Here is a 13,506-nt window from a genome sequence, read left to right on the forward strand (position 1 = left end):
CTGGGTAGTGCTTCATGAAGCCCAAGCAGGACGGTTCGGTTTTGCGTCGTCCGATAGATTTAGCTCACAATTTCGCGCATGTTTTCGTCGCCGGAGATTTTTTTTTTTTCCTGTTTTGAAGCGTTTTGCTGGGTAGTGCTTCGTGAAGCCCATGCAGGACAGTTCGGTTTTGCGTAGTCCGATAGATTTAGCTCACGGTTTCGCGCATGTTTTCGTCGCCGGAGATTTTTGTTTTGTTTTCTCCTGTTTTGAAGCGTTTTGCTGGGTAGTGCTTCGTGAAGCCCAAGCAGGACAGTTCGGTTTTGCGTAGTCCGATAGATTTAGCTCACGGTTTCGCGCGTGTTTTCGTCGCTGGAGATTTTTTTTTTCTGTTTTGGAGCGTCTTGCTGGGTAGTGCTTCATGAAGCCCAAGCAGGACGGTTCGGTTTTGCGTCGTCCGATAGATTTAGCTCACAATTTCGCGCATGTTTTCGTCGCCGGAGATTTTTTTTTCCTGTTTTGAAGCGTTTTGCTGGGTAGTGCTTCGTGAAGCCCATGCAGGACAGTTCGGTTTTGCGTAGTCCGATAGATTTAGCTCACGTTTTCGCGCGTGTTTTCGTCGCTGGAGATTTTTTTTTTCTGTTTTGGAGCGTCTTGCTGGGTAGTGCTTCATGAAGCCCAAGCAGGACGGTTCGGTTTTGCGTCGTCCGATAGATTTGGCTCACGGTTTCGCGCATGTTTTCGTCGCCGGAGGTTTTTTTCCTGTTTTGGAGCGTCTTGCTGGGTAGTGCTTCGTAAAGCCCAAGCAGGACAGTTTTTACATTCAGAAATGGAATAGTGAAAAGTGAAAAATGAAAAAGTGATTTGTTTGATTTGTGTCCTCAGTACTGTTGGTTTTTGGCTGCCCTAAGTTCACCGAACCATCCGGAAGTGACAGGCAGCACATAAATTTAGAGAATCAATCCGGTGAGTTTGTTCCAGTATGATACTTTTTCTTTTGTGAGCCTTCCGGATCGTTTTTGTCCGCGTCGTGGAACTTCTGATCGTTTCTTGAACGGAAAATGTTATTTTCGGAGTTTGATAATTATGTTCAGATTGCGCATTCTGTCTGGGCGGGTGTTACGCAACTAACAATCGATTGTGGATGCTTTTTAACCGTTCGATGACCCTGGAGGGATCGATTCTGCTTTTCGTATAATTTTGAGCAGAAAAACCGACTGTGTTATCCCAGGGTGTTTAGTTCGAACGCGCTTCCTTTCGTTTTTCGATTATCTGAAAATACAGTACCACCCAGTACAGTTTTTCAATGGGCACAGTACAGTTTTTCAATAGGCGTGATTTTTTTTTTACGCGTATCGTTATTTTATACAACCCGATGACCCTGGAGGGATCGGTTTTGCTTTTTACTGGTTATTGAGCAAAAATATTACTGCACAATCGACAAGCATTTCGCGAAATACTATTTATACTATAAATAAGCTATTGTTTTCTCTTTTGATTGCCGGCATTCAAAAGATTAATTTGAAAACGCTTAAACAACAAATGTTTATGGTCTATCGCCAGCTTTCTAAGCGAATCCTGACAATATACCTTCCCCAACCTCCAACTCCGTAGCACGTATGACGGTGTCGCTGAGTCGGTGGCCTCTCATTAAGTAAGTGCTACATCAACATTTCCTTCCCCTATCCCAAGTTGGTAAAGATGGGCGTGGCCGGGAATAGCGATATTCATGCTTTTAGTATTCTTGTTTATGATTTGAACAAGGTGTACTCCCCTGCCTTGTTTTTGAAAGTAGTCAGGATGAGATTATTAAAAAGAAACATGAATGTTGCTAGTATCCAATCTACGAAGTATACCGTAACTACGCTAACGCTAACGGTAACGCTAATAACAATAACCATTTTTTTTCGATTTTTCAACACAAAAATTAACGACATAACGGCCTACTTTTTTCACCAACAAACACTGTTAATGAAATAGTAGTTTACGGAACAAGTTGCAGAATGATAATTTTTTACGTAGGGGTAGGGGTGGTAAAATGAACACCTTAAGGAAATCATCTTGTTTCTGATAGAAAATCGAGGAATTTGTATAGTTCTATCGCACAACATCAAAAATAGGGATGTAATCTATAGCAGCCACATGGATTCAGACTAAAATACCGTTTTGATTCATATTACGGACAGCTTCTTATTCCGGACACTCTACTTTGTATGGGAAACATTTCACACGAAACGTTTCAATTTTTGCCGTTCAAAAGTTCACTTTTTCGAGGCTCGTTTCAATAAGCTATTTCCATAAATATCTATGCAAAATTATAATGCCCAACTGCCATAGACGTCTCTTTAGTGGTTTAACGATTTCAATTGATGATTTGACCTTTCTAACCATGATTTTCATGAGCTGTCCGGAATTCGAATCAATGTGTCCGGAATATAAGGCAAAAGTGAGGAAGCGTCCGGAATAAGAATCATCAAAAGGCCATACATTTCGATTTATTTTAAATTATTCAAGTAGCGGAAGCGTATTCTTTACCCACCATTCGAAAGTTAAAGGTTTCCGGCACTCGATAACGTTGAGGAATCATACAGAACTATTTATTATGTATGCTCTATGCTGTGTTATACTTCTCTGATGCCTTAAGTGTCCGTAATATGAATCAAAACGGTAGCTAACTTTTCACATATTTTTATCGCAACCAGAAAACGATGCAAATGTTCATTTTACCTGCACTATGTGGGTAAAATGAACAGCGGTTGGTGGTAAAATGAACACCATGCAAAAAACGTGAGAAAAACAAATATTTCTGAAAATTTTCATTGCTCCACTGAAAATACATCCATTAATGATTGTAACCCATTCAAAAAGAATTCTAAAGGTATCAGATTTGACATCATATCATAACGATATTCACCTCACTGAAAAACCTATAGTCTTCCGAGCTAAAAGTTACGTCAGTTCTAATTTTCAAACGTGGTTTTCTAAAATCTTAGTTTTCGTTGATATTTTCTTTCCAATTGACCTACGTATCAATTTGAACACTCAAATTTATGCTCTAAATCGTCCGTGCGTGATAAAAAATCATCGAAATTTTTTTTTTCGTGGTAAAAGGCATGGTGTTCATTTTACCACCCCTGTTCATTTTACCATCCCTGTTCATTTTACCACCCCTGTTCATTTTACCACCACTTCCCCTAAATAATTACGACGAATGCTGTAAAAATCGAGTTCTGCAACGAGTTACGTACAACATTTTTTGCAATTTCGTAGAAGACCACTTGAGAATATCAGAAATTATATCCGAATGCATCCACCATTATTTTACAATTTCTGAAAAATGATTGTGTTATGATTCATTACGCAACTCAAAACAGTTGCGTATTGAGAAAGCATTGCGTAATTAATCATTACAGCACTGATTTCAATTGCGTAATGACTATTTCCGCACTGTATACTTCAGTGCAGGAAAGTAGACCGTTTCATGACAGATTAGCTTGATGAAAAACAGCCTATTACGATGAGAAATTGCAAAAAAAGCTTATTCAGAACTGTTTCATAACGGTGCCTAAAAGTAGTACTTTTCAGTTCTATTTTGGGGATCGAGAAATTATTATCTAAGTGTTTCCATTGAATTGATCTGAATTCATCAATGACTTAGTTAGTTAACTAGTTTCTTCTTTTCCGTTGGACGATCCGAATTCAACTCAGGTATGGAAATGCACCCAGATATGATTTCTGATACCCTCAAGAGGTCTTCTAAGAACCCGCTATGTGCATCGAGAAGGGAATTTGATGACCAATAAAACGGTGGTGGCTGCCAGGTGGAAGAAGCACTTTCAGAATTGTTCAACAGTGAAAATGGATATGTAGCAAGAAACAGGATGACCATTAATGATGGCGATTGGACTGTGGACCCACCGACCATAGGAGAGGTTAAAAAGGCTAACTGCGAGCTAAAGAACTGTAAGGCTGCTGGGAAGGACGAGATCCCGGTCGAGTTTCTCAAGCACGGAAGTGAACAGGAGAAGTCCTTCATCGACGAATAGCAAGCTAGTTTTCGTGAAGGTCGTTCAACAACTGAATTGCGAATGATCCTAGCTAATACCGGGAGTATGACTAGCAGGCTCACCATCTGTTTACTGATTTCAAGACGGCGTACGACTCAGTGAAAAGAAATGAGCAGTGGCAGATAATGTCTGAACATGGTTTTCCGGCGGAACTAATTAAGCTAATACGTGCTACGCTGGATGGTTCGAAATCAAGTGTTCGGGACGCAGACGAGGTGACCTGCGTTCGTGACGTTAGGCGATTTGAAGCAGGAAGACACACTTTCGAAATTACTGTTCAACATTGCACTTGAGGGTGTTATTAGGAGATCTGTCGTGTAGAGAACCGACACTAATATCAAACGGTCGCACATGCTCCTTGGCTTTGCGGACGATATCGACCTCATTCGAATCGATAGCAGGTTAGTGGAGGAGGCCTTCGTGCCTCTGAAGAGGGAGACAGCGAAGATAGGCCTGATTATTTACTCTACCACAACGAAATACATGATTGCAGTTAAAGATAGAGACAGGCTTGGTGATATAGGTGCTGAGGTAGTGTTTGAAGTTCTTGAAGAATTTGTTTACCTTGGAACACTTATGACATGTGACAACGACGTTTCCTGCGAAGTGAAAAGACGTATTGCAGCTGCGAATAGGGCCTTTTACGGACTACGGCACGAAGCGTGGACGTTGAAAGAGGCAGACTGGAGCGCCTTCGGTGTTTTGGAACCTACAGTGTTGCGGACAATACTCGGTGAGAAACTCGTAAATCGTGTGTAGGGCATACGAATAAATCACGAGTTGTATTGCGCATTTCATTCATCACTGGACTATCGCAGAAGTTTTTACAAGTGCGGAAATTCTAATAAAAGTACGCGATTTCAGCAAATCGAGTCGGTGTCTTCAGCGGGGTTATTCCTCACAGTCCAAGGAATAAGTGCTCTGAATACACCAACATGATTCGATGCAATCCCGCACTTTTATTTGCTTTTTCGTACTTATGAATCCGCAATTCGCTGTCCAGTAGTGAACGAAATACACAATATCAAGTGTACAAAGTCAGGCTTCCCGAAATCTCACGAAAATTTAAGACGAATATTCCATACAAACTTTGAATTGAATGCGCCAGCTGGGGGAGCAACCAAATGAGTTGAAATTTTGAGAGAGCTTTTTTCTTACCCTAAGGCACATATCTAGGGGGTGCCCCGTTGAATTTTACAACTTTTTTGTTTAAGGGCCAGTCTACTCGACACTGAAGAAGTCTGTAAGTCGCAGACGAAAAAGGCCTATCTGTCAAGATAAGCAACACATATTAGAGTTTAAAGGTATTTGCTCGCAGGGCTGGTAGCAGTCAGACAGCAAAATAATAGTGACTTTAGTGACCAAAATGATCAAAAAAGTGACCCAATAGTGACCAAAAAGTGACCAAAAAGTGACCTAAAAGTGACAAGTATTAGTCATTGAAATGACTAGAAATGAAAATATGGTCTATGTGAATATTAACTATTCTACATATTAGGCGAATTGAGAGTGTAGAGAACTGCAGTAATTTCAAATCTCTCGTAACAGTTATCTGTCCGAGATAAAACTTGATTGTCATAAATGGTCAAAAAGATAACCTTTTTCGAGATTTCATTTATCATTACTTACGAGACGAACATTAGCTTAAAATAAGGTTACTATTTTATATTTCTGATTTCATTAAAAAAAAATAAATACATGAACTTTGGTAAACAAACTCGTGATAGAATTCTTAACAAAACTCCTGTACATGATGAAATTACTGGCACGATTTTGAAGTAGAGATGCAGAATGAATTACTTGAAGCATTTCTTAACAAAGCTGTGAAATAAATCGAGGAAAAAGGTTTGGTTGTAGACAAAATTGTGGCGAAAATTGAGAATAAATTTCAGTACATTTTGAAAAAAAAATCCTGGCAGAATTCAAAGTTAAAAAATACACGAAAAATAGAAATTCATGCTAAATTTGTGGCAGAATTTCTGTAAAAAAAGAATCCAAATAAACAACAAACTCCAGAACACAAGTGATTATTAACGAACTCGAGAAAAGAACAAATTAAGGTGATTATAAAACGAAGCCAAACTTCAAATTTTCAAGAGCACAAGACGAGAGAATCTGACAACAGTTCGCGTTGAAAACCAATCAAATTGCTTGCTTGCTGGTGGTGACCAATGGGATAGATTTTCTACGCGGAGCGCTGTTTCGTTCTCAAGTCTTGTGCTTTTGAAAATTTGAAGTGTGGCTTCGTTCTATAATCACCATAATTGAATGTCGTGCATAAAGAATTAGAATTTCATAAGCATTTCAATAAATGAATTATTGAAAATAATCACATTAATCAGTGGCGACTCGTAACCTCACGTTTTATCTGATATACGACCGTGAAACGACTAATTTTACAAATTTAAATTATAAAGTAAACAGTAAACGATAGAAAGCACATATTTGTTGCTGAAATTCATGAACAAGTGGATGTTGGGTTAGAGAATAGCCACTGATAACACTATTGATTAATTATTATTGTCCAACAATGTTCTATCATTCATTATAGAAACATGTTTTTTTGTTTGGAAATAGTTGACCAAAGTCGTGTAACCAACAATGTCAAAGGTTAATCAATGGAAACATGTATTAAAAAAAGACACCGACACGTTAATGCTTCCAGTGGACGATTTGCTCTTTGAAGGAAACACCATACTAGACATGCAACGCCCAGTGGCACAATCGAAATACGTTCCTGATGAAAAGTTTTCCAGACTGAAGCGGGAATCGAACCCACACTCCTTGATTCGATGCGGTTAAATGCTTGGTTACACTAAACGCACGGCCACGTTGGAATTTCTGATGTGATATCTGAAATGATTTCCAGCAAAAATAGTACTTGCTGTTGAAGTCCTGGACGAGTTTCTGACAAATTTTTATAATTTATTTTGGTTGTTATTCCTAGCCGTCTCTGGCTTATCTTCCGGAGGAGTTTTGATGATGTTTATTTTCCGAAACCTGGTTTTGGATTTCTTGTATAGCCGTAGATTACTCATATCAGATATTGGTTCTGGTTTTTGCCAGAATGTTCTCCAAAGTTTATACCAGGTAATTTTTAAATTTTCTATCGGAAATGTCTACGGAATATTCACTTGAATTTTTCCAAAAAGTTAGCCGGAAGGGCGGGGATGAACCAGTCTCGGGCTAAACTTCCCCATAATAAGGATTCAATAATAATATAGTTAGACAGGAGTCTCTACTTTTCTTGAGTCAAGAATCTTGACACATTGATTTCAAAATCACACTATTCTTGTCTTTATAATAACAAATCTGTTTCTTGTTGCTTTAGTTTGAAAAGCTAACCCAGCCTTAAATTTCATTATCATCAGATCACGAAAAAAAAGTGACTATAGTGACCATTTTCCTGAAAAAAGTGACTTTAGTGACTTTTTGTTGGAAATAGTGACTTTTTAATGACCAGGTCGAAAAAAGTGACCAAGTCACTAAAAAGTGACTTGCTACCAGCCCTGTGCTCGCCTTACAAGTGATTTTAGTATTTTATTTTTTTGCAAAAGTGAAGTGTTAAAGTTCAATTTGTAGTTTTAAAATCTTGGGAACTAAACATATTATTTAATATTATTTTAGACATAAGTTTGCTCTGGTGTAGAGTCTGGTAGCCAACATAGCGTTAGAAGATTTTCTGATTTTTTATCTCATGCAACCCATGTTTACACTTTTGCAGGTTAAGGACTGTACTGCAAATATTCAAAAATCTTCGAAAGTTGCAGATAGTGGCAACTGTATCATTCAGACCTCTTAAAGAACACACTGAGAAACAAGTCTGTGCATGATTTAGTGTGAACAATTTTTTGAATCGATAATTCAATTACACGTTAGTTTTTCATAACAAAATCAAAGTGCTCAGATTCAAAGACAAATTATTGTGTTCTTGTCTTATAACATATATTTACTAACCTTCAGCTATATTTACTTAAGATTTTAATTGAATAGATTGGGACAACAACAATTGAAGTTCGTTTCGTCTTTAAAGATTGTTTAATTTTTATCCGATTAGCTTATGGTCAGCCTAGTCAAAATTTCATTACTAGAGAAATTCGATGTCTGATGCCTTTCTCCATACAAAATAAAATTGTGGACATGAAAGAGAAATGCAATCTATTGATCAAATCCCATAAGACAGGCCTTTTCAAACTGCGGGCCAAATCGCAGAAAGAATTTTGTGTAGCGGGCCACTTTTTTAAGTGCACAAATGAATTTTAATAAAGTCATACCTCAACATAACGTAACCTCGATATAACGTAACTTTGTTTTTTTGTTTTATTGAAAGCATGATTTATGAACAACAAAAACCATTCTTCAAGATTCAAACATCAATTTTTGTTGCATTTACTCTCCCACTGGAACCAAGCATGCTACTCACACACACCTGCTACTCTTTCAACTATAATCAATCTGAGGATGCCTCCAGAAATTCCTCCAATAATTTCTCGATGAACTCCTCTTAAACGTTTAAAGATAAATTTGAAATAGTTGTTGAAAAGTCAAAAACAGAAAATAAAATTGTTATCTCCTGCTATTCATGTATAAAACTTAAATCATATTCCTAAAATAAATCCGACAGGCATCTCCCAAAAATTCCACTTGTTAACCCTTCTTATATTCATTTTTAAAAACTTCTGAGATTTTCTTCAGAAAAGATGCCAGGGATTCGACCACTTTTGAACATTTGATAAGTATCGACGTTTTCCTGTCTTGAGAATTCCTTGAAGTATTTTATCGGAAATTTTCCACTTAATTTCACGAAGAAATGGTTCGGAATATACATAGTAATCCTCCACAATATGCACAAGAACTGCATCCTAGGAATTCCGGATTCTAGGAATTCTTAATTCAAGGATTTTGAATTTTCCCAATAGTTTTTTTTTAAATATCTATAAATTTTACTGTACCTTGCATCAACAATTTCTCCAAGTAATTTTTCCATAAGCATAGCATAAGCATAAGCATAGATGACCGTACAATTCGTAGTTGCTACTCCTTGATTGACCAGACAATCGAAGTTGCACAGGGAATTAATGAATGGGGCTTGGGATTAGCTTACCATTCCTCAATGTGCACAAATCGAGAGCTCAAATTTTATAAGTCAATAATGGCGCCAGCCACGTCCTTACGGTCATCGGGGAAGGGATGGAATGTTAGTTCGACAACCGTTGTTACTAGAGACCGATATCACCTCTGCATCTTCACAGTTGTCATGGAAAGGATATTGGGTTAGTGGGATAAGGTAGAGATCTGGGAGTCACCATTGTTTGGTGATGCGATCCATGATATAATCACGCCTAACCGGATTCGCGAAATAATTCAATAATCGCATTGTACGCGAACAAGTGTTCGTTACTCGCCCACGCAGGAGCAAGCGACACGATCAATAGATCAAACACTACTAACGGACCGAGCACTTTCTCACTACTGCACTACCGACGCACGACATGTTTGATCCTGCCCTCATCGCCTGCCCCTGCAGGAGCCAGCGTCAAGGTCGAAAGATCAAGCACTACTTAATTTCTCCAGGATATAAAGTTGATTCAATTATGCATTGTTCAAACCACCTACGCCCACGATACCTTATTTTTTCGGGAGATTCGTAGATTATTCCAGAAATTTTTCAGCGGGCCAATGTTTCATTAAGTTTTTCAAGTAATTCTTGAAGTTATTGTCCAGAGAATTTCTATGGATTTTAATTTATTACAGAAAAGTATACAGGGATTCGTCCAAAATCTGAGCAAGTTCCCCAGATCCCCCAGATGAAAAATTATAATACTGCCGACAATACCACCTCGTATTCGTTCAGAATATTTTCCATGGAAAATCCGTCAAGAATAATTCTTGTTTTTAATGAAGTTTTATAGTGATTTCCTCATGAATTAAAAAAAAACAACATTTTTGAAGAACTCTTGGGACATTTATTCTGAAATTCTGTCAAGAAATTTCAAAATGATTTGTTTTAGGAATTTTACCACGAGCTCCTGACGACAAAATTCTTGAATTTCTATAATTGCATGCTAAAAATGTTCATAGACTGCTCAACTTTAATTTTTCTAAGATATCTGAATGATCTTATTTAAGAATTTCTCGTAGGGTTTCTCTGAATGATCAAAGATTCATCCAAAGATTTTTTCCTGACTACCTTTTTTAGAATTACTGCAATAGACGTAAATATATACAAAAAATTGAAAGGAAAATATAAAAAAAATTACACGGATAAATTCAAAAAAACATATGTAGGAAAATTAATTAACTCATTACGCGTGGTAAAGATGGACAAATTATGGGTGAAATTATGAAAAAAATCCACGTGCTCGGCTGGGATTTGAACCCAGGACTCTTGTATGCTGTACGAGTCTAGCATACAAGAGTCCTGGGTTCAAATCCCAGCCGAGCACGTGGATTTTTTTCATAATTTCACCCATAATTTGTCCATCTTTACCACGCGTAACGAGTTAATTAATTTAATAACCATGCGGATTGGATTACCGAACAGCTCAATATAAGCGTCAATTTATATGTAGGAAAGTTTGAAAATGTTTGCTAGGTCAATAATATTAACCCTCTAATACCCAACACCGCCTTTAGACGGGGTACGTTTAGCTATATTTGCTGATGGTATATTTCGCATGGAAAGGTGCTATAAGCTTTTTATTTTTTTTCTCTATAATTGAGATATTAAACAGCACTGGTTTCAACAAAAAAACATTGAATTTCTTAAAAATGCTGGCTTCAAGTCTATGGGATCCTGTTGAAGATTTTGCCAGTATCCTGTTTTCCGTGAAATTCATGTCCAGAATTCTACAAGAATCCTGTTCAAGGTCTTATGAAAAGCAAGTCTATATTCCTGCCATGGACTCTGCGTGAATCCCGCCCAGGCGTCAGTAAAAGAATATTTCCAAGCTTCTGTGAAGGATATTAGCCTATGAGTTTTGCTTAAAATCTAGCTGCAAAACATACATATTTCAATTATTTCTTTGAACCATTTTTAAAATCATAAATACTTGATTCAAAAAAAAAAATAGCTTGAAACTAAACTTAAAACCAAAACAGCCTTATTGTGTTGATTGGAAGAATGGTGAACGGGTCAACACAAGAAAAAAGTTCGAGACCTTCGCGGCCACATGAAATTAAGTTGGAGGCGGCCCGCAAGCGGTACATTGGGCAATAGCCCAGACAACCAAAATGTACGTATAACGAAATCACCTGGAGGCTTTGTATGCGCAAAATTTCACTTATAAAATGTCGTGAAAAGGCCTTCTACCTACAAAAGTGAAGGCAATAGACGTGCATATATTATGTGATGCATACAATGCGAGTGTATAAATTTTCTACCGAACTAACCTGTGATCTTATGGGACTTACCTTATGATAATAAATGTTGATTTGACAGCTACTACGGATTGATTCGACTTACTTTGTACGAGTGTACGGGACGAAACAAAATGTACAAATGAACTCAGAAAAAGCATTTTATTCGAGGAAACTCATCAATCTGACGATTTCAACCACCGTGTATTGCGGGTTTGATGTAATTTATTTGAATAAACGAGTTATTACGTGAACTTGCGACTTCTGGTTTTCTGGGAGTGTGAGGACAAAATTCAGATTATCGCTTCAGTTCACTTTTTGGATTGCATTTGGGTCCCATAATAACTGTGCAAAATTCTAGCTCGATCAGTGAAACTATAATTTAACACCATTGAACGGCTGGTTTGTATGGGATTTACATTGGAAAAACTAACTTTTGCTAAGAAAAATCGTCAGAAGTTACAAATTGTCTTCTATAAAAATTCCATAAATAGCCCTCTATAGGTACTTTTACGATGAAAAACATTGCTGAAGACCGCGAAATAATCCGACGCTTTTGAAAAAAGTTATTCAATGAAAACCAATTGGCAAGGTGACGTTGATGAACACATATTTTATAACAAAATTGGGCAAATTTCCAAATAGTAAATGCTTGATAACTTTTTTCACAAAGATCGGATTACTTTGCGGTCTTTGACAATGTTCTTAATCGTAAAAATACCTATCGAGATTTTAACGGTCTCTGGGCAACCTCTGGCGATTTTTCTTTGCAAAAGTACAAATTTTGAACGACTGGCGCCAAATTTTAGTTTCACTGATTGAGATGTTTTTTTTATATAACCGTGTTCCAGGCTACGCTCATCCGTGTCTTATAGAAGTGCGAGTAGTAGGAATACGAGTCATAAAAATGCATTTTATAGTAAACCTGAGTGTACTCTTATTGACAGTGTTTTCGGAGATTTCCACAACATTCCCGTTCCGAAAATGCTCCTAGAATACCGATTGGCCGTCCTCTCCGTATACTATTATTCACACAGTTGAAAATCGAAATTTTCGATACGCGAAAAACGGATTTTCTCCAAAACCATGTGTCGGAGCTACGCACAGTGCGCTGCTCCATAGACAAAAATCAAATTTCAATTTATTTTATCCGGCGATAATAAGTATCCACAAGGGTTAATAGATATCATCCGTAATTGAAACAAGTATTAAAAGCTATACAAAGCACAAACACTATAACAATAAGCGTCAAAAGAGACAGTTGTCAGAGTAGCAGAATAACTAAAGTTTGTCGCATGTTTTCAGCATCCCTGTCAACTAATAAGGAGAGTGTTCAACCCAATCTATTCAATCAAAATCTAAAAGAGAACATTGTTGAAGGTTGCTAAAATATATTTAATGTGATAAGATACCAATTTTAGCTTTGAATATGAGAAATCGGCACGTTGGGTTGGCTATGAAATCAAACTTGTGAAATACTAATATGTAACTTTGATTATCGATTCAAAAAAGTTCCACCGAGTTCCACCCTAAATCACGCACATACATGTTTCTTAGAGTGTCGTCTCAGAGTTCTGAAAGATACAGCTGCAACTCCCTGCAACTCTTCGAGATTTTTGACTATTTTCAGGTATACTCCTTAACCAGCACAAGTATGACAATAAGTTGTTTGTGATAAAAATCCGAAAATCTTGCAACGCTATGCAACCTGACATTAATCCATAGCAAATTCATGCTCAAATTTTATTTTAAATGTAGTTTCAAACATTTTATTTAAAGTTGATATTTAAAACTGAAAAATAAAAAAGTGGTTTTGTTGCATAAAGGTGTATTAGTCACTTTTGCAGCTACGAGTGAGAAGAGACATATTTGCAAATAACTTCTTACGTCATTATGAGCAATAAAAGTACAAATTAAAAAGTTTTTCTTGGAAAAAAAATGGCGCTTGGGACAGTTTTGCGAATATTCGTATATTATACATATGTCATTTTCGCAAATTGTAGCTCTTTTGATCAGAAACAACTTTCCTTCCATACCAAGGTGCTCAAATGGCTTAATCTTCCTCTTTGATTTTTGTCCCGCATCTCCATACATTCAACAC

The sequence above is a fragment of the Aedes aegypti genome, chromosome 2 (genome assembly GCF_002204515.2).
Source record: "Aedes aegypti strain LVP_AGWG chromosome 2, AaegL5.0 Primary Assembly, whole genome shotgun sequence".
NCBI lineage: Eukaryota > Metazoa > Arthropoda > Insecta > Diptera > Culicidae > Aedes > Aedes aegypti.